The sequence below is a fragment of the Panthera leo genome, chromosome D2 (genome assembly GCF_018350215.1).
Source record: "Panthera leo isolate Ple1 chromosome D2, P.leo_Ple1_pat1.1, whole genome shotgun sequence".
In the NCBI taxonomy this organism is placed as follows: domain Eukaryota; kingdom Metazoa; phylum Chordata; class Mammalia; order Carnivora; family Felidae; genus Panthera; species Panthera leo.
In genome coordinates, this window is record NC_056689.1 from 68,234,888 (window position 1) to 68,257,623 (window position 22,736).

The 22,736-nt window shown below is 38.7% G+C and overlaps 1 pseudogene; it reads left to right on the top strand.

Annotated features, from left to right (window-relative positions):
- The first annotated feature begins 2,087 nt into the window (after nucleotides 1–2,087).
- LOC122201837 lies at nucleotides 2,088–4,675 on the top strand (annotated as a pseudogene).
- The last annotated feature ends 18,061 nt before the right edge of the window (nucleotides 4,676–22,736 follow it).

A 22,736-nucleotide genomic window follows, 5' to 3' on the forward strand; every position in this document is an offset into this window, starting at 1 on the left:
CTCTAGGTAAGACAAATGTTTTTATAATAATGAATGGAGATGCCCTAGGCCGCCTGGGCACCTGTCAGAATGTGAATGAGAAGGAGATAAGGATATGCGTCTGAATATGTGAAAGTGATTTACAGAGAGGGCATCAATATGGGGAGACATGTGGCAATGTGTGTCCCAATCCAGATTGCCGCTAATGAAGATAAATTAACTAAAAAATAAACACATTTTAGACCTTAAATACTGACCTATGTCTATAAGGCCCTTTAGGACCTAATTCAAGAATGCCCCTCCTCTAAGAATCTCCTAGCTTTCAGAAACAGGTCTTACATTTCTTGTGCAATTAGAATACAAGCAATTGTAGGAAAATTGGAGAAAGAAGGCAATGTCTTCTATGCTTTTGTTATTCACTAAATATTCTAGTATAGAGCCAGGCTACAGTAAGTGATTACTATATGGGTGCAAGATGAATCACCTTGATAGACAACCTCTGCAAATACAGGTCATATACACATCAAAGCTAGCTGCTTAGAATGGGGAAATGGGGAAAAGAGAGGTTCTCCGGGGTCAAGGAGATAACCATCAGGCCTATGTGGACATAGCACAGGAGATTTCTTGAAAAATTTGAAAGTCATTACAGTGGTGGTAGAGGGATTCTTAGGGGATTGGAGGCTGGAGCTCATGCCATGAGGACATCAGGGTGCTTTAAAGCTGCATAGAGTTGAAGTGGTTACAAAATTAAAACCTAGAAGGAAATGACACATATGAAGTCCATTCTGGTGATTTTAATCAAAGGGGAATAATTTTTATTTACTTGTGGGTTAATGGGAAAACAACTTGAGGCATTAAGGAGTGGTAGGATATGTTAACCCGGGCTCTCTTCACCAAATACTCTTGGGGACTCGTTAGATTGATGTGACTGAAGGTTAGGAAACTGTAAAATTAATTATTTTCCAACACTTTCCATCAGACTAACGCCGACGCAAACACACACATTTGCTTTTATTCGTGGGATATACAAAAACTTATACCTCAAATGCACATATTACTTAATGTTGAAATATTAGAAGCATTCTTACTAAAATCAGGAATAAGATAAGTATGGCTATTATGATCACTACTACTGAACATTATAATGAAGATTCTAGAATAATGCAATAAGACATGGAAAATAAGTAATAGTCACTAGACAGAAAGAGACACAGCTGATATTATTTGGGATTTATAAAAAAATCTAAGTAGTTTCTCAGGTAATCTTTGATTTTTCTATTAGAACTCAAGAAAATTCAGCAAGTTTGATGGATTCCATCTATCACTTATTTCTACACACCAGGGACAGTTAGTTATAAAGCATAATTTTCTAATATTAACATGAAGAAAAGTATAAAGCTTACTGGGAGACAGAAAATAAGTCTTGATAAAATAGAAATATGCCATGTTTGTATTTAGGAAGACTCAATAAATTCTTCATAAATTAATCTAAAAATTTAGTTGCATTCCCAATCAAATTTCTATGGGACTTGACAAATTAATTCTAAAATCCTCGTAGAATAGAAAATGTTACGTGAGTAATTTTTTTTTTTTTTTAAAGAAAAAGAAAACAATGTTGGGGATAGGGCTTGTTAGACATCAAAATATACTATACAGCTGTGGTAATGTACCAAGACACCGAATTGGAATAGAAGTAGATAAAAAGGGATCAGTGGGACTCAAAAGAATTCAAAGGTAAATATATTCTAGAGATAGCATTTCATATAACCGAGGAAAGAACTTGGGACAATTGGCTAGCTGAGAAAAAGGAAAATTAGATCCATATCTAAAACAGTATACAAAATTAATTGTAGAAGGGCCCCGGGCCTAGAGCACCTGTGGACTAACCAGTGGGGGGGCAGGGGAAGGGGTGGGACACCTGCTGGTGGGCGGGGTCAAGCCCAGTGCCAGGAGAATGGGCCGCGGGCTCTTGGGCTTTGCAGGGAATCTGGAGTCCTGACTCCCAGCCCGGGACTCCACCTGGCATTCGCGGGGCGGGGAAGGGGGGAGCGTAGGATGCTCTGAGCACACACAGCCCCAAGACTACCCCTGACACCTTCAGCCAGGCGATGCATGCCCAAGGCCACCCCCCCCCCCACGCCCCGCCTACTGTGCCCAGCGCTGCCTTTAGACTCCTTCCTGCTGCTGCTGCTGCTGCTGCCGCTGCAGGGTCTGCAGTCTTGCCTTGACCCCGAACTGCTGCCGGACCCTTGGCAGGCACACGGGCTGCTGACTTACGCCCTGGGCCGCTCGGCCCTACCCGGCCGGCTCCTGAGCCTGCTGCTCCTGCCCACACTGGGTTGGTGGCTGGAGAACCACCTGGGCACGCGGCGGTTCCTGCGTGCCTCTGCCCTGCTCGCCCTCGCTGCTGGGCTAATAGCTGTGCTGCTGGCAGGCCTCCGGGTGTCCAGTGCACTGGTGGCTGCGGCTACATGCCTGTCCCTCTGGCCCTGTTACTGCCCTAGACAGCCAAGGGGGGGGCGGTCCTGCCCCCATGACTGCTGCCTAGATACCACTGCTCAGCGGGAGCCACCCTTCCTACAGCTCTTGTGAGTCCTCCTTGCTGGCCTGGGCTGTGCAGCCGGGGCCTCCCGGTGGCTGGCGCTCTCTGAGCAGTGGCTGTGGGCAATGCAGGAGGGCGTCTTTGGCAGGGCCCCGGGCCAGGTGCTGGTCAGACTCCTTCGTACCCCAGGCGGCTCGGCCAAGCTGCTTATCACCCATCCTGCCATCCCTGGACCTCCTTACATGGTCACCCTTAGCCTCTTGTCCTGCAGTGAAGACTCATCCCAGCTCCCTCCCTGGCCTGGGGTCTGTGCAGCAGACCTGGGTGGGCTCCTCAGAGGTGGGCCTGGCCCAGCTTCCGCCCAGAGACCCCGCTGTGGGCGGCCCTGGATGAGCAGATGCCGCAGGAGGGGATCCAGGCCTCGCTCCTTCAAGAGCCCGCCCCGTGTCCTAAGAACCCCTGCTCTGGCTGCTTAAATCTTCCATCACTTCTCTGGGATGAGGTGGGCGGGCAGGGGTGGGGTCTCCTGGCTCAGGGTCTGGAGGTAGCCTTGACCAGTCCCTCCCCGTGCCCCACATCCCACAGGCTGGAGCACATGGGCTTCCTCACAGAGCAGGCAGTGGTCGCACTAGCAGCCACAGGCCATGTGGAAGGTGCCCTGTCACTGCTGGTGGGGGGAAAGGCGGGCACTGAGGTGCTGGTGACTCAGGGCAGGGGCAGCTTGCCCACCCTGAGGGCTCCGGTCCCCCCAGCACACGCAGGCCTTCAGGTGACAAGAAGCTTGGCCTATGGGTAGGTAGCCCAAGCCCAGCCCTCTCTGCTGAGAGTCACAGTGGGGTGCAGGAGAAGCCCCCTTCGGCACCTCCCCCTTGGCAGTGTTTAGAATAAAAACCAGTTTACTGTTCAAGCCAGACCTTCTTGGGGGCCAAAAAAATTAATTCTAGATAAGTGAGAAATAAAAATGTAAAATGCATCAATGTAAAAGAAGAACATACAGGAAAGAATTGACACTAGATATTGGGGCAGAGATTTTTAAATTAGATACAGTTTGAATAACTGGACGGTACAGAAATTATCTAGCAAAACACATTAACTAAGTTAAAATATAATACATGTATGTTGCAGATATTTTCTTTCAGTCTAGCAGGTAAATATAAAAAAGTTAAAATATAAAAAGTTTCTATTGATAAATAAAAAGATAAAGAGGCAAAGAATATGAGCAGGTAGTTCACAGGAAAAGAAATTCAAATAGCTGGAAATATATGAAAAGATATGAAACTTCATTTATAAGCAGAGACATACAAATTAAACAAGGATGAAATATCAGTTTTGCTCCCATAAATTTGGAAGACAAAGGGGAACAAGTAGCAGAAGAATAAGGAGCAGAAGACAATGGAGACTTCTACACATTATTGTTGGTGCTAAAATTGATCGATACAGCCTCTTCTGGAGAAGAATTTCACATTGTTTATCAAGATTTAATTGGCAATTAGATTTAAAATAGTATTTGCCTAGAAAAATATTCCCATGTGTACACAATGTATTATAAACATCATAATGTTGTTTATTACATGACTAAGTAAATGTCCATCAAGTACAGTTAAATAAAGTGTTTTATCTAGTCCATGGAATATTATGCAGCAATGAAAAAGAATGAGGTACATTTATATGTACTGCCATAGATCTCTAAGATATACGGCCATCTGAAAAAAATGATTTTATAAAATAATGCACAATATAATTCCTTTTATGTAAAAACAAGTGAACAAAAATATATAATTCTAAATATAAACATATATACATGTAATGTATAGAATAAGATCTGGACATATGTACACCAAACTGTATAAAATTATATCTCGAGAAGCCTGTGAGATTGGTGTGGCAAAGGGGCTCTATTTGTAGAATTATTGATCTGATTGACTATTTACAAAAATGTATGAATTGATTAATTGTATGATTAACAATAATAAATAGGTAAAAACTAAAGCAAAAATCCAAGCATACAAGCACACAAGATTATATCTCATGCCTACAAAAAGCTTGATCTAGGTTTTTTTCTTACATTGTGTAATTGCACAATCCTCCTTCCCAGCAAACTTCTTATTCTCCTTTTTAGGATTTATCCTTGGAAATGTCAATGCCAGAGACTAATCCATTAGCTAATTAGGCACATTTCTGAGTATACAACTACCTTAAGGGATAAAAGATGCTGCATCTCAAGTCCAGACCTTGGCTAATATGCAGATCATTAACTCAAGCCTGATTAATTAAATTTTGTGAAGATATATAGAAGAGCCCTTCTTATTGTTTTTAAATAAAGTGCTAAAAATTTCAGCTCTTCAGTGATCTGAATTTATTGGCCCATATTAGCTTTTCACCAAAGTTTTACATTATCTTGAGTTCTCTATATAACATTGCTTATATCACTGGCTAGAATCTAGCCTTTAGCCATAACCAATGGAAAAGAATTGGACTTTTAATTATATAATCAAACAAATAAGCCATAATGGATACCCTGAAAAAATTATTTTTTCTCAACATTTTCTCTGGAACACAGAAAAGTGATGAAAAAATCATTCATGGTGAAACTGAGCTGAAGTAAAAGGTATTTTTGTGCGGATGTCTATTCTAAAACATCTTGGTGGGTCACCTCCTAATTCCCACTCCTTATTCAACAAGTATTTCTTAACCCTTTATGTGTCAGACACCATACTAAGCCTTGGGGATATAAGCCTTATGTAAGACCCTCTTGCCATGGTGAGTTTACAATCTTGAGAGGATGAGGCCGTGAAAACACGAAAATGTTGTGTGAAATGTGCTGTGATGTCCTGGAAATACAGCATCCTAGAAGGGGCTTCGGAGGGAGGGGGATGGGTAGCAAATCTGTGCTCTAGGGGATCAGGAATGGCTTCTTTGAGGAAGAGAGATTCAAGACATGCAACCAGATGCTTGAAAGATGAGTAAGACTTTGCAAACCAAGGGATGAGGGATACAGGAATTACGGCAGGCATGCCCTGTGCCAGGCACTGTGATGGGCACCTGGCGGCCCCACCCTCACAAAGGCTTGCCTCCCATCTCCCCTTTCCCTCCCAGGCTAGAATTCTTCCGCATGTCCTCTCCCCATTGCCTCTGGCCACCATCACTGACTCCTGAGGCCGCTCCACGTACACCCCGTCACCCATCCAGTAGACGGACAGGCCCTGGACTCTCTTCTCCGTCTCCGGCTTCTTCTGTTAGCGACTGGCCGTCCTCCCTCACCCTACCACCCTCCAAATGACTGCAAAATAACTGACAACACTCCAGGTTTAGGTAATTCCCTTTTCAGCCTCAGATTCTTGTGCACCAAACCTGCTCTTGTAAAAGCAAGGGTGTTTATCTTCCTGAGACTGTTCTGAGATGCTAAATCATCTTAAAAGCCTCACTTACTGTCCTTGCTTTCATAACCACGCAGTCAGGAAAACCCTCCCCCAACAACTTTTTTTCTCCTGCGGTCTAGGAGACACTTTTTAATTTGCAATTGAATTTGTCATAATTTGCCCTTCTTAAGGGCTACACTTCACTAGGGAAAGTTCCCTAGTTTATTCCAACAACCGCTTATAGTGAATAGTGTCTATTATACTAAGGAGTTTTCCAGAATCCTTACTTTTATGATAAGCAGAACTCCCAACCACCCTTCCAGCACTCACCCCCTGCCAGTTAAAATAAATACATATGCATAAAATATGCTGAAGGAATAAATAAATACGTGTGCTGGAATTTGGGCATCTGCTTGATAATTATTCAGCAACGTGACTCAGCGGTTTGGAAGGAGGTTGGGGGAGGGGAGAAAATGTGCCCTTGTCTGAGGCAGAGAAGGAAGAGAAGAGCTGAGGAAACTTTTATCTCTCCTTCCTCAGAACACTGGGAGTTCTTCTGGCAATTATTTTGGCAATTTTCTTCCTACGTGTTAACTAAAGTTTAAGCTCTCCCACACCGGTGGCTGTACTGCATATTTAATTGTCCCCAAATATCATCAAACATAAAGCCTGACAGTTAGTGGACAATTTTTGTTCATGATGATAAGAAAAGTGGAGAGAAAAATCTTAAGTAAAAGAGGTAAAAGTATACGTGGGAGGAAAAAGGCAAGTGCTGATATGACAACTTAGATCTTTCAAAATGTATCAGAATATTTTCTTTTAAAATAAATAGCTAATACTCAAAAGTATTGCTGGATCGTATGGTAGTCCTTTTTTTCATTTTTAAAGGGATCCTCGTGCTGGTTTCCACAGCGGCTACACCAAGTTACCAATTGTGAACAATGGTGTAGAGAAGTTCCCTCTTCTCCACCTAACACTTGTCCTTTGTTTTTTCTGATAACAGTAGTGAGGGTCAAGACCCGCTGCCCCCAAATAGGTACTGATAAGGGAGCGTGGGACAACTGAGGGTAAACAGGCTGGCGCGCGCGCGCGCACACACACACACACGCATACCCCAGGTGGAATATGTGTGATGCTCCTCGGACACTCCTGGCTATGCAAGAAAAAAGGAAAGGGGTTTTAAGTGCTTGCCATGGTGCCGTGGGGAACTAAGGCAAATTAAATTCCCTTACTGCCTACAGCCCACTAAGTCCTTGAAACAGGCAGACTGACCTCTCTGTAGAAGCCCAGCTGCCTGATGATGACACTTTGCTAGGGGCAAAAGAGAATCTTAGCTTAACAATAGCCTGACCTCTCAAGGATCCTGTAAGTCTACTTCCTTTATCTCAACTGCCCCAAGAAATATGCTGGCAATCTTACTCCAAGCTTATGGCCCCCTGATATACATCTGAAGGGTCTCAAGACTGAGGTTTGATTAAATTGTAATAAATGGCATTCCCCTAGCAACAGCTAGCCCCTCAAGGTCCTGGAAACCTTGCTTCCAAAATACCTTAGAGACTTACGCTGTCCCTGACCCTCTCCCAACCTGAGGCTATATAATGAGTTACCCATCACAACCCCAGTGCAGCTCTTTCTGCCCATGTGTCCTGTCTCTGTGCTTCAATAAAGTCACCTTTTTGCACCAAAGACGTCTTCAAGAATTCTTTCTTGGTCGTCAGCTCCAGACCACCCCACCAGCACCCCAAAACTTCATCAGGTACCTTGGCATACTGAATATTTCAAACTGAAAGAATTTGAGAAATGGTATATGTAAGACCAAATTTCTGACCTTCCCCTGAAGCAGGTCACAAAAGCCTCTGGTGAGAGGTCACCCTCCCTAACCCTAGAGAAAGGAAGCATTTCACAAAGACAAAAGGACACAGGGAGGAATCTGAATGAACAGGCCTTGCTAAATTTCCTTCAGTTTACTATACTTAGCTTGCCTTTGTCCTCTCATATTTTTCTACAACTCTTCATCAAACCTAGCATAGAAACTCAGGTTTAACCATTTCTTTGGGTCTTCATTTCCTTATGAAGCTTTCTGTTTCATGTAAAATGCATATGAAACAAATTTGTACACTTTTCTCTTGTTAATGTGCCTTTTGTCATGGGAGTCCCAGCTGAAAATTTAAAAGGATAAAGTAAAATGTGATTTTTTCCTTCTACAATAGCCATCCTGACAAATAGGAGGTGATCTTTCATTGTGGTTTTGATTAGTATTTCCCTAATAATTAGTGATGTTGAGCACCTTTTCAAATATCTCTTGGCCATTTGTATGTCTTCTTTGGACAAATGTCTATTTTAGTCCTTTGCCCATTTTTAAATTGGAAAATTTACATATTTTTCTGTTATTTAGGTATAAGAGTTCCTTATATGTTTTGAAAATCAACTCCTTATCAGATATATGGTTTGCAGACATTTTCTCCCTTTCTGTTGGTTGTTTTTTTAAATCTGTTGATTGTTTCCTTTGCTGGGCAGAAGGTTTCTAGTTTGATGAAGTCTCACTTGTCTATTTTTGTTTTTGTCACCTGTGCTTTTGGTGTCATATCTGTGAAATAATTGTCAAGACCAATGTCATAAAGCTTTCCCCCTATTTTCTTCCAGGATTTTTTATAGTTTAGGATCTTGTATTTAATTCTTCAACCCATTTTGACTGGATTTTTGTGTAAGGTGTAAGATGGGGGTCTGATTTCATCCTTTTGCATGCGGTGATCTTCTGGGTATATATCCAAAAGAATAAAAATCAGGATTTTAAAGAGATATCTGCACTCCAAGTTTCATTGTGGCATTATTCACAATAGCCAAGATATGGAAACCATCCAAATGTTTATTGGCAGATGAACAAAGAAAATGTGGTATATAGATATAATAACATAGTATTTAGCCTTAAATATGAAGGAAATCCTATCATTTGTGACCACACGGATAGACCTGGAAGAGATTATGCTAAGTTAAGTTAGTCACAAAAAGACAAATGCTACAAGATTCCACTTATAAGAGTGAAAATATATAAAATAGTCAAACTCCTTAGCAGCAGAAAATAGAATGGTGGTTACCTGGGAATGCAGGGAGTTGTTATTCAATGAGGGCAAAGTGATACAAGATGAGTTAAGTTCTATAGATCTGTTGTACAACATTGTGCCTGTAGTTAGCAATATGGTATTGATGAAGTTTTGGGGTGATGGTGGGGTTTGGAGCTGATGGCCAAAAAAAGATTTTTGAAGAGGTCTTTGGTGCAAAAAGGTGGTTTTATTGAAGCACAGGGACAGGACACGTGGTCAGAAAGAGCTGCACTGGGGTTGTGATGGGTAACTCATTATATAGCCTCAGGTTAGGAGGGGGTGAGGGACAGGGTAAGTCTCTAAGGAATTTTGGAAGCAAGGTTTCCAGAATCTGGAGGGGCTAGCTGTTGTTAGAAAAATGTCATTTATTATTGCTTAGTAAAACCTCACTTATGAGACCCTTCAGATGTATATGGGGGCCATAAGCTTGGAGTATGATTGCCAGCATATATCTTGAGGGAGTTGAGGTTAAGGAAGTTTCCAAAGGAATTTTTATATGTTAAAGTAGACTTATAGGATCCTGGGGAGCCAGGATAATGTTAAGCCAAGATTCCCTTTTGCCCTTAGCAATGGGTCATCATTAAGGCAGCTGAGGTCCCAGAGGAAGGTCACTGCCTGTTTCAAGGACTTGTCAATGGGCTGTGGGCAGTAAGGGTATTTAATTTTTCATTTGCTGTGGTTTCCCACACCACCATGGCAAGCACTTATACCCCCTTACAGCTCAATGAGGGTGATATTAGGGCTCCGGGAAACAGAGTCTACAGGTTTCTGGAGATTAGGCAATGGATAAGATTGCCTTTTTCTTGCAGTTTACTAAGTTATCTGTAAACTGAAGGAGACTCCCGTCCTACATGACTGCGATCTCTATCAGTCAACTATTTGCTTTCTTTCCTTTCCCTTGTTCTTGGGCAGCCAGGAGTGTGAGAGGAATATCACACATATCCCACCTGCAGGGGTGGGGGTCCTAGCTTATACTTTGCCCTCAGCTTGCGTTATGCTCCCTCATCAGTGTTGTACATTGAAAATTTTAAGAGAGTAGATCTAGCGGTTCTTACCACACACACAAAAAGCAAAGGTACATAAGGAAACTTTCAGAGGTGATGGATATGTTTACTACCTTGACTATGGTGATGGTATCATGGGTGTACATGTTTGTCCAAACTCATCAAATTGTATACCTTAGATATGTGCAGTTTTTTTTTCTATCAATTACATCTCAATGCAACTATGAAAAGTTAGTTAATATTTTTCATCTGTAATTTAATAGGGGGAAAAAGTAAGGAACTATTAACCTAAACCTTGACGTAGGCAAAAGCACTGTAAGATGGGACTCTAAGTGGGGAACATAAATTTCTTGCAAAAGAAAATTACACCTTTGAGGGGGTGACATTGAAGTCACATTAAATGGTTTATGTCCTTTGATCTAGGAATTCCATTTCTATGGTTTATCCTAAGGAAATATTTGGTTAGTATTAGTATGTGGTTAGTGTTAATATAAATAATACTGAGATAGTCGGTATGATGCGGACCTATTTACTGGTCCTAAAATATTTATTTCAGTGTTATTTATAATAGGCAATATTAGAAAAGAGCCAAATGTTCAACTCAATGGGAATGTTTGAATAAACCAGAGGACATCTACTTGATTAGAACTTGTGTAGCAGAGTAGGGTTCACAGACCCCTGGTGGATGAATTCCACAGCTGCACCTTCTAGTTTACAACTTGTAGGGAGGTTGCTCTCTTGCTTATGTTTTTTTTATTTGGAAAATGGTTATAAAATCTCTTTCCTAATAAGGTCATTGTGGTATCTAGCTAAGACTAGACCATCATGCTTGGAATATGGCGGACACTTCATAAATGAGAGCTACCATTATAGAGCCATTAAATATTCATAAAGTCTGCATAAAAGCAAGGAAGAAGTGTTTATGCTATCTTAAAAGTCAAAGAATGTAGGCTTTCACATTAAAAAAATAACAATGGTAAATACAAAAGATAAGGCTGAAGGATATACAAAAAATATTAAGTGAAAATATATGATTAATAGAACTATAGTGAACTCTTTGTATTTGTCTTCTGCATTTTCTAAAATTTCTTTAAATAAGTGAACACAATTTTTTAAAGAAAAGCCTCTTCATTTATTGAAAATAATCCATCCCTACTTGTTCTCATCCTTTTGGTGGGTGACCTTTCTGGGAATCCACTAAATTAGTGCTACTGGTAGAAGTAAAGCATGAAGTGTAGGGATCTGTTCTGGGTGGTAATAAAAAGAGCACTGAGACTTGAGAGATTTAGGTCTCTTCCTGCTCCGTGACCTTGGAAAAGTCACTCAACTTCTCTGACCTGTTATTTCTTCCAGGAAATGGGAATAACAATACTTGTCTGATACACATCTCCTAAACTAACAAGAATACCGTGCACATAAAGACTTCGAAAAATGTTAAGTGCTTTACAAATGTACATGACTTTGTGTTTCAGGTGTTTATCTTTTCAAAGATTGAACTTTACTCTTTATCCCTTTTTTTTTTGCTGATGAAGTCAACTGAGTCGGAAACCAAGTTTCATCATGTACCACGCCCACTTTCATTCTTATTCTTTTCTTATCTCTATCTCTTACAAAGAAAATCAATACACAGATCTTACTTAGTATTTGTTTTCTATTTTTTTTTCTTCTTTCTAAGTGAATTTCAACCAGAAACATCTGCTGTCATATTAGGAGTAGAGACTAAGCTTGATGTGACTTTCTCAATTTAGATATTTAGGATGATCAACTTTTGCTTTTTGAATCATTTGCTGTTAACTGATCTTACAAAACCAAACAAGGGGCAGGAAAGAAGAATGTAAAATACCATGGCCAAAGGAAGTCATTACCCATTAAGTCACAAGTGTCCAGGTAGAAAATTGCATTTATGTCATGAGTAAAGCAGTAAATAACACACTTGATGACTGGACAATCATTTCTAGATGTTAGTCTATACTTCCATGCCAAAAGCTACCAAATAAGTAATCCTGAAGTGCTCGTTATCTCTAAAACCAGACACATAGCTTTGTTCATCAAGAAAACATTTGTCTTTGTTTTTTTAAAAGAAATTCTAATTGCCACCTCAAAGACACCATATTTGGGGGGGACTTAGAGTATTACATTTTCATTTTCCTTTGCCTGGTACATCTGCCTCTCCTTAATCTCTGTGTCTACATTAATCTTCACTCTTTGCCCAAAAAAATTCTCTGATGTCAGTTTCTCCTAACTGACGTCATATCTGAATATCTTTCTTCTTGAATCCTCAAACAGAACAGATAGTCTGACCTTTTCTGTATTTAATTAACAAGGGTAACTTTTAAAACAGGAAAAATTCACCATATTCAAAAAGTAGTTCCTTATTGCATCTGTGTGAATAAAATACATATATGTCTATATTGTGCGTATATCTATATAAGTGACATTTATATTTCTTCAAACCATCACTTAGAAAAAAGTAGTTATTTCATATTTAAGTCCTTATGAAGTCTCTTATGTTAAGATCTGTCCTTCTCCCAATTATTTGATTTTGAATAGCAAAGAATTGCTTGGGGAACATAATGGATTTTGACTTTGGCTGCACATTTGGATTGCCTGGAGAACTTTTAAAAATTTCCACATGCAAGCTGCATCCCAGACCATTACATCAGAACCTCTGGAAGTAGATCCAGGCATCTGTGTTTTTCAAATGTTCTCCAGGTGATTCCAATGTACAGCTAGGTCTGAGGATCACTGATAACTGAAAATAACCTTAGTACTAGGGTTTGATGTTTATAAAATTTATCTGCGGAAGCAGGGATTCAACACAGACTTAATGAGTATTCTTCAGAGGAAAGTCTTCACCATTGCAAATAATGTCTATTATAAAAATATATTTCTAACATCATTAAAAAAAGATCCATCGTCATAAGTTGTGGGATTCCCAAATATACATCTATAGGATAAATGAAAAGCATGCTCTTCTGTTAGTGGGTTCTAGTGGCATAGGACAAAATTTCCAGTGACAGAATTATGCACAGAATCAAACAGTGCTATAGTTGAAACAACTTAGTCAGCAGTGAATATGATATGCAAGAAAACTTTACTAGATGATTCAAAAAGGGACTCTAGTGATGATTAAGACATTGACGTCAAAGTTGCATGTGAAAAGTTTGAATCAAATTATTCCATGAAATTTGAGAGTAGAAAAAGTCATATTTCTGGATCACTATATTAGGTAACATGAATTTAAATACCTATTGTAAGTAAAGTAAGAAATGAAATATTGATTATTCCAACCACATCTCTAAGCACGAATAGATTAAAATTCACCAAAAAAAATTATCAGTGGGAAAATGGAAGGACTGCTTTATATTTGGGGGTCTACTTATTTTGTTGTACTTATGCTATTTTTTTTTCACTTGCTGACATTAATCTTAGAGGACAGAGACTCTCTCTTATTGATTTGTTCTTAAATATACCCAAATATACGCATAGGTTTTGTGGGAACAAAGGCATACTCAATTTGGGTAGCCCTTTTTGCAGAGCAAAATGCAGAGTGACCATGGGACATTGCTAGGACTCCTCCCAAGGCCATGCAGGTGATGGACCCTGAGACTTAAGCCTCATGAGCTTCATGGGAAATTCATGTCTGTATCCACCCTAGTGCTTAGCACCAGTGGCTGGCTTAACCAGGCATTGCACAGATATTTCTTTCTTTTTCTTTTTTAATTTTTTAACGTTTATTTTTGAGAGAGAGAGAGAGAGAGAGGAGAGAGAGAGAGAGGGAGACACAGAATCTGAAGCAGGCTCAGGCTCTGAGCTGTCAGCACAAAGCCCAACAAGGGGCTCCAACTCATGAACCCTGAGATCATGACATGAGCTGAAGTCGGACATTTAACCAACTAAGCCACCCAGGAGCCCCTGCACAGATACTTTCTTAAGTTGCATTGCTTTTCTTAGTCAAATCATTCAAAGATGATTTAGAGCATCCCTTGTTGGTCTCTATTTTCTAAGAAAGCAGAGGCAATTTCTTATTCTGGAGTAGAGTGGTCAGTTAGCACAATGCTGGCAGAACATTAAATGGCAAAGACGGATGTAATTTCACTAGTGAAAACTGAGCAAGAACAAATGAAGAGTCCACATCTGAGGGAAGGATGTGGCAAATCATGTTTGGGCATTGGAGCTCTTGGAATGGAGGTGAGGAGGCATGAAGCATCTGGCAATATTAAAAGAATGTGGTCTAGTAAAGGGATTTCCTGTCTGGAGATTCCTATCTCTTGTAGAGTCAAAGGACTCATTAGAAACAGTTTTAGGACTGATAGTTTAAACTACTGAATTCTGTGTGTACTCTTTTCAGGCAAGGTTATCATCTCATTCATCTCAGTGTCCCTAGCGCGTGTCTCATGCTGCTTGGCCAGCACTAAAATGTTTATTGAGTCTGCAGCAGAAACATGAATGTAGTCAGGGAAGATGGTATCATTATGAATAATCAGGTTCTGCATTTTAACATGACACGTAATATTAATAGCTGGGCGTTCCTTATTCTCTCTTCAATCTGGAAACCCACTGAGGGTGTGGTAGGAGGGGAAATAGCCCCTGAGAATGGGCTGCCCAGATTGGAGTCTAGTCAGACCCCAAACTCAGGAATACTGGGTCTGGCTACATTTTCTGGGCAGAAGAATTTGCTGAAACTTCACAAAAGTTCTTTCATTTCACTATTGGCCACTTGGGGCCTTTTGGTCTTTGGGTAGAACTTTAAATTTCTAACTCAATAAACTGGAGGTGTGAAAAAAAGAAAACCTACCCGTCTTCCATACACATTAGAAGGTCACCTAAAGTTAACACCTGAAACCACTTAAAGGTGACTAAGATTCTCATTGAAGATGAAGGCAACTGAGGTGATGAGCTGGTGAGGACTCATGCAGCCCCCGGAGAAGGAAGAGGGGCAGATAAGAAGCAGCAGCACTAGAAGAAAGAAAGATCAAAACATACTAGCTACATGATGAGCAGCAGGAAACACTAATGATATACAGATCCGAGGAGCCCTCTTGACATTTCACAGCAGTCCTGAAGCCAATAGACAACATCCTCTTGGGAATAATCCTTTCGAGAACATCAGCATGAAAAGAACACAAATATTCTCCATGCTGGGGAAAGAGAGGGGTTTTAGGGAGAAATGGGATATATAACTTAAATCCCAGTATGAACTCTGGTCCATGCACATAAAGCATAGCAGCTCAAAGGGAGGGGACTGAGAGGTGGGCTCTATTTCTGTCCCATGTGATAGGAAGGCTTAGGATGATATCTATCTACCTCACTTTTGAGCAAGGATGGTTTTATGGGGAGGACACCTCTATGGTCTTCTTCTTGGAGCTGAAGCAAAAATAAAGTCAAACACTAGAGATTTCACATATATACAACTCATCAGGCAGAGAACCCTTGATAAATTCTATAGTCTTGCTCTCGTAAAACTGTAACGACAGTGACAGCTGCTTCAAAATCCTTAGTGACATTTCCTGGAACACAGACTGCACTCTGAGTTGAAATTTCATTTGACACATTTTAGGCCTGGTGGTTTTAAATGAGGGAGAAAAAAAAACATGTTGTTAAATATTACTGCAAAATTTCACTTTGCTTAATGGCCAATAAAATAACACAGTGTGTTCAGGTGGCTCAAACTTCCGGTTTGACCATCTGGCCTGATGAATATACCCAACATCTTTCATCTTTTGTTGGCTTTCTCTCTACTGTCTACTGGTGAGTATCTGGCTGTCAGCATAATTAGCTCCTGCCTGAAATCTGCTTAAAGGAAATGTCCTGATACATATCCAATAATACCCTGGGAGTAAAACAAAAACAAAAACAAGAAACATCATAATAGAAGGGACTTCAGGCAGTCAAGAGTGTTGGCCTTATAACTTGAAAAACCACTTCAGAAATATTAGTATTTCTTATTCAAACAAAATGCTCAAAAGAGACAGCCACTCATTTCTTCTACAGCATTGTGGATTTAGCGCTAAGGAAAGAACACTGACGTCTTGAGTAAGAGGGCCTTGAATTATCAAAGAAGGAAAATGCTATTGAAAAGCTAGAAGAAGCTACAAAAATAGTAAATCTGGCCGCTTAGACTGATGGAATAGAATTTCCAGAGAAGATTGACAATTGAAAAAACATGAGTCACCATATGGAACACTTATAGACTGTCTTGCCTCAGAAGATGGGGTACACATATAGAAACAGTCATTTTGAGGTTTCAAGCCAAAAATGTTTCTCAATTTTCCTTTTTTCTTCTCATAAGAACATTTCGATCATCTCTTCTTATGGTTTTTTAGAGTTTATATGCAAACAATTTGAAGAAGTAGATAGCAAATGCATAACAATTTTTATTTGGAACTCCTCTAGACATAGTTTTCCTTAAAATACACACACACACACACACACACACACACACACACACACGGACAGAAAACTCAATGACATATATAATGCAACTCTTTTCAGGATAGGAAATAGGCATGGAAGAATGCAATTCCTGAGATAAAGGAAAACTTACAAAATGAGCCCCAAGATCACCCAGCTGTCTCCTGGGTACAATTTTCTGACCTCAACACAATGAACAGAGTGCAGCTAGTTCACTAAGGGGGAAAAAAAGCTTAGAATTTAAGGCAGCTAAAAAAGCTATATTCTGCAAGGAAAGAGGAGCTGCATCCTGCAGGGGTGGTGGTGGTGAAAATTGGCATGGAGGTTCCTTGTGCATCCTTGGTTGAGGTCTAGGCTGCCCATGTGCAGGGCAACATTACATGGAGGCATAAGAGAAAGTGGCTGTTAATGGCATTGGGAAGGAAACAAAGATTCTAGACCTCAACAGTGCTAGAAAACATTGGAGGTCCAGCCCAGGTAGAATGGATAAACTTCATCAACACTCCAACATCTGGTTAAGACACCAGGAAGACTTTACCTTAAAATTAACGGTCATACTTTAGAATAAGGCTCCTCCCAGATCTGCCTCAACAGAATTTAAAATAAAAGACTGAGGGGCACCTGGGTGGCTCAGTTGGTTGAGCGTCCGACGACTTCAGCTCAGGTCATGATCTCACAGCTCGTGAGTTTGAGCCCCGCTTCAGACTCTGTGCTGACAGCTCCGAGCCTGGAGCCTGCTTTGGATTCTGTGTCTCCCTCTCTCTCTGCCCTTCCTCCACTCATGCTCTGTCTCTCTCTGTCTCAAAAATAAGTAAACAGTAAAAAAATAAAAAATAAAATAAAAGACTAAAACAAAATTAGCAGCACATTAGGAACTTTTGGAATAATATCGAGACCTTATCAAACATGTAAGTAGAGTCTGAGAAGGATGAGAGCAAGAAAGCAGTACAAAAACTTTGAAAATTAGTAGCCAAATATTTTCTATATTTGTTGAGAAACACTGATTTACAGATCCAAGATGTTCGGTGAATCCACAGCAGAAGAAAACACAAAGAAAGCTACACTTAGACATATTAAACCTAAACAGAAGAAATTTAAAAAAATAAAGAAATAAAACATCTTGAAAGCAGAGAAAGCATTATGGATACAGGGAAGCTATGAGGATGATGGTGGACTTCATCAGAAACAATGAAAGCAGGAAGATAATGGAATTGCATATTTTTAAATGCTGATAAAGAAAAATCTGATATCTCATATTCTATATACACAGAACATATCCTTCATTAACAAAGATGAAATATAGATATATGACAAAAATAACACAAAGAATGTGGGAGTGTGTAAATATATATTATTATTTTGAAGTACCAAATGGGAATTGAGGAGAAGAAAATGAGAACAAGCAGGTGTGAATTGTGAAGATATTGTGAATTACAATATCAATTTGTAAATAAATATCGATACATTAATTTTGCATACTTTTAACCCCAAAGTAATGAGTACAAATAGTAAGTTATAGCTAAAGATACAGAAAGGTTACTAAATGGCTCACTAAAAATAGTTGATTCCTTGCGGGGGGGGGGGGGTGGTATGGGAAAGGAGAAAAGAAGAAAAACAAACACATTGGACAAATAGAATAGAAAACAAATAGCATGATAGTAGACTTTAATAGAGCTATATCAATAATTACATTAAATGTAAGTAAACTAAAGATTCAAATTAAAATGCAGATACTGGCAGGTTAGATCAAAAAGCAGGCCCCAATTATATGCCCTACACTAGAAACATATTTGAAATATAAATCCACAGATGATTTGAAAGATAAGAAATGGAAAAAAGATATATCTGGCTAAAGGTAAGCACAAGAAAGTAGTTATGGCTATATTACTATTTGAGGAAGCAGTTGTCAAGATAATAAGTTTTACAAAAGAATGCATAAAGATGGACATTTCATAATGATTAACGTTACAATTCACCAAGAAGACAAAATATTTTTAAAACATTAATTTACCCAATAAGAGAGCAACAACAGTCATGAAATCAGAAATCAAAAAAAGAATAACAAATCTGCCATCACAGCTGAAGATTTTAACATAGTCTCTTAGGAGTGTTACTATAGTTGATATAATAAGTAGGTGAAAAAAATTGGTAAGGGTATAAAAAAATTTTAAAAATGCTGTGAAACTTGACCCAGTTGAGAAATTTGTAGAACATAATACCCAAAAATCACAGAAAATATGTTCTTTACAAAAGTACATGGAGTATTAATAAAAACCATATACTTGGCCATACGATAAGCCTCAGTGATTTTTAAAAGACAAAAATCTTATAAAATATGTTCTATACCCAAACATAGTTAAATTAGTAATTTATAAGAATATAATACCTCAAAGAGTTTCTAAATATTCATAAATTTAACGACCTACTTCTAAATAACTGATATGTTTAAGAAGAAATCTTAAGGGGAATTAGAAAATATTTTTAATTGAATAGTAATGAAAATACAACATATCAAAAGTTCAAAAGTAACCTGATTAAGGGCATCTATGAAAACTTTATAGCTAATACCATCCAAAAATGGTGATATATTGAATATTTTTTCACTAAGCTTAAAAGCAAGGCAAATATGTTCACTCTTATCATTTCTATTCACCATTGTATTGGAGATCCTAGCCAGTTCAATAGGCAATAAAGAAGTATACAGATTACAAAAGAAGAAATATAACTGCTTTTATTTATAGTATAAATATCTATGTAGGAAATGCTAAATAGTCTTTAGAAATAGCTATGTGAATGAATGGACAAATATAATGAAGTCACAGAACACAAGGTCATAATACAAAAATGGACTATTTTCTACATATTAACAACAATTAAAAGTTTCTTAAATTATATTTACAATACCATAAAAATATCCAAACGTGCAAAAACCCTACACCAAAAATTGTAGAACATTGCTGAGCGAAATTAAAGAAGTTTTGAATAAATGGGGAAATATATCATGTTCATGGATTGGATGATATAATATTGTCAATATTGTTAATTTATAGATTCAACAAAATTACAATAATAATTTTAACAGGCTTTTAAAAAATTTTACAAGCTGATTCTCAAATTTATATGGCAATGCAAATGGTTTGGAGAAAGAAAAATGAGTTGGAATGCCTACATTATATGATTTCAAGAGTTACTACAAATCTACAGTAATGAAAGCAGTGTGGTATTAAGTAAATATACACATTTAGATCAGTGGAACAGAACAGATATTCTAGAAATAGATTCACACATATGGTCATATAGTTGATTTTCAGCAAAGTCATTAACAAAATTCTATACAGAAAGAAAATTATTTATTCCTGTGAGAAAAACACAAACCTCAGCCACTCTCTCACATCATACAAAAAGATCAATTCAGAATGGAACACAGACTTAAAAGGAAAAGCTGAACAATAAAATACTTGAAGTTCAAAAATACCGTAGAACAGGTTCTTAACTACAGAGAAAAAACTGAGGGTTGCTAGATGCGATGCGGGTTGGGGGATGGGCTAAATAGGTGATGGGGTTTAAGGAGGGCGCTTGTGATGAGCACTGGCTATTGTACGTAAGTGTTGAATCACTAAATTGTATGCCTGAAACTAATATCACATTGTACATTAACTAACTGGAATTTAAATAAAAAGTTGGAAGAAAAAAAAAGTCTCATGATGAACTAAGGAAGCCAGGTGTAAGACAGTACATATTGTATGATTTCATTTATAAAAAGAGAATAACAGGCCCAAAACAGGCAAAGCACTCAGAAATAGATTTCAGAATAGGAGTTTCCTATGGGGTAGGCATCGTCGGGAAAGGGACACTAAAGACTTTGAGGTGGAAATGGGAAGTGTTTTATATCCTGCTTTTGCTAATGGTTGTGTTCATTTCTATATTTTTCAAAGCTCATTGATTTGTGCATTTCAAATGTGGGCTTTTTATTGTTTGTAAATTACATCTTAGTATCGTTGGTTTTAAATAGCTAATTTAGAATGTTTCCTGTGGAAGAATATAAACGAACCTTACTTCTACAAATCTCTTTGGCACTTCTAAGTCCATCCCATATTGACCCCAGAATTCATGGAGACCATTGAGCTTAATCTTTGTGTTCAGTGTAGTTTTCCAACACACTCCCAATGACTGTAATACAAGATACAGATAGATAGAAAGACAGATGATATATAGATAGATAGATAGATAGATAGATAGATAGATAGATAGATATTTGTTAGAAAAAATGGAACACTGTCAAAAAACCAAAGACATTGGGTTTATTTGCCATAAATTATCGATCATCATTTACATGGACCTAAAAGCTGTGAAATAAAAAATAGTACTTTTATTAGCTGTGTTTCATGGCTCCTCTTTGGTGGAAAGAGAAGAGAGAATCATGTTTTGGAAATTCCAACAAACATGTCATCATAGCATATAGTTACACTGTGATAATAATATAGCCCAAAGCAACGTGAAAGACGGCCATTCTAAGCTGGTTTTCTATCAACAAGAAACTGTGGAGATAAATCCATTCTAGTTGGTGAAGTAATATGTAACAATGGGAGGCAGGTTGAGATTGGCTGGAGGGAATTATTGCCAGGATTATCCTCTTTTTTCATTGACTTTAACTTTACCATTCACATGTTGTTTACAAATGAATAAAATTAATCTGGACATGGGATAATGGTGGCTGGAATTGTATTATGGTTAGTGGCTGGACTGTTTGCACTTGAATGTCAATTCAATTCCCACCAAGGCTTAGTGAGAAGTGGATTTAGTGACAGATCCATCATCTTGGGAACAGACAATGGCAAATGACATTAACAAATAACCAATACAAGGTTCAGCAGTTTAAAAGGTTTCCGTTGGCAGAGAAAATAGAAGGAAAAGGGTGGGTTGTTTTTTATTTACTTGGACTGTGTCCAGGTGTCCAAGTACAGGGCAGTACAGAGTTCCACAATCATAGAGGACTGTTGATGAGTGAATTTCAAAAAGCAAGTATTCAGGTTGGCTTCAGCAAGGGGGAAGATCAAATGTTTATCTTGCAGATGATTTGCCTCATCTCAAACTCTGAAGCCTGAAAAGCAGGCCGGGATTGCTTTGGGAGAGCGTTTTGCAGCTGACATTTTTCTGGCAATCAGAATTGTAGTTCATTTGACCATTTGGACTAGAGCTCAGCATGGACAGAGATGAATGAAAAGCGAAACTTTCAGAGTCTTGTATTAATTTTTTCAAAGGCACATGTTTGTCCCTTAGTGGGGTATAAATATTTCCAGAACTGTTTCTTGCTTAATTTGGGGTGGGGGGTGATAAAGGGTAGGTGTGTAGGCATTAGCAATTGGGTGGAGACATGCTCTACGTTTTACCCTGGAGCTTATTTCTCTGCATTATTTCTTGGACTAGATCCCTATGAATATATTATTATATGTTTTGAGAGAATGAATATCTTGATGAATAAATATGAGAAATGCAACATATGTTTTCCCCTTTTGGTATGTCAGAAATGAAGTCAGCATATAAGGGTCTCTTTAAGAAGCCCTGAAGTAAGGAAATCTGTTTCCTTAACACTTGTCACCATTCTTGAAGGTCCCAATATCTGTGCTAATTTTTGAACAATATCTAGACTCTTTATTTCTTTAACCTTCTCATCTCTAGTGATCTTTTTTTTTTTCCCCTGCTCCACCACATTTTCTTATGTTCAAACCCTTGGACTCTCTATTTTAAGCATATCATTCTCTGACCACCACCTCCTAACTGTCCAGCTCACCTACTTCACAATATCCACTCCAAAAATTATAAATGAAACTATGCCATTAGTGCGTTAGTGTAGACCTGTGTTGTCAGGGTCCCAACCCAGCATTTAACAGCTGTAGGGATGTTCGCAAGTCCCTTAAGCTTTCTGTTCTTTACTCACCTTTAAGAGGTAAACAATAACAATACACCTCAGGGTTGTCGTAATGACTCAGGAAATACATATAAAATGCTTCAAACAGTGCCCCAAAACATGGCATTTGCTCAATAAATATGAAGGCTGTCCAATCCTTCGAGTTAAACTCTCTCTCTCCATTCCTTCCCTTCTACATGTTCTTACTTTCCTCCTTAGCTAGTGTAAATTCCATCCATCCTTATAATTAGTCCCTTCTGAACGTGTTAAGTCCCTCATTTGATTATTCTCAATATATATGCACGTATGTTGCAAAGCCCCAACCTGGTTAGAACCAACTACCGTCCTCATGCCTTCACCTGAACAACTGCTGGAGGAAACCACTGAGAGTTCTGATGCTTCTCAATTGCAATTAATAACTGAACATCT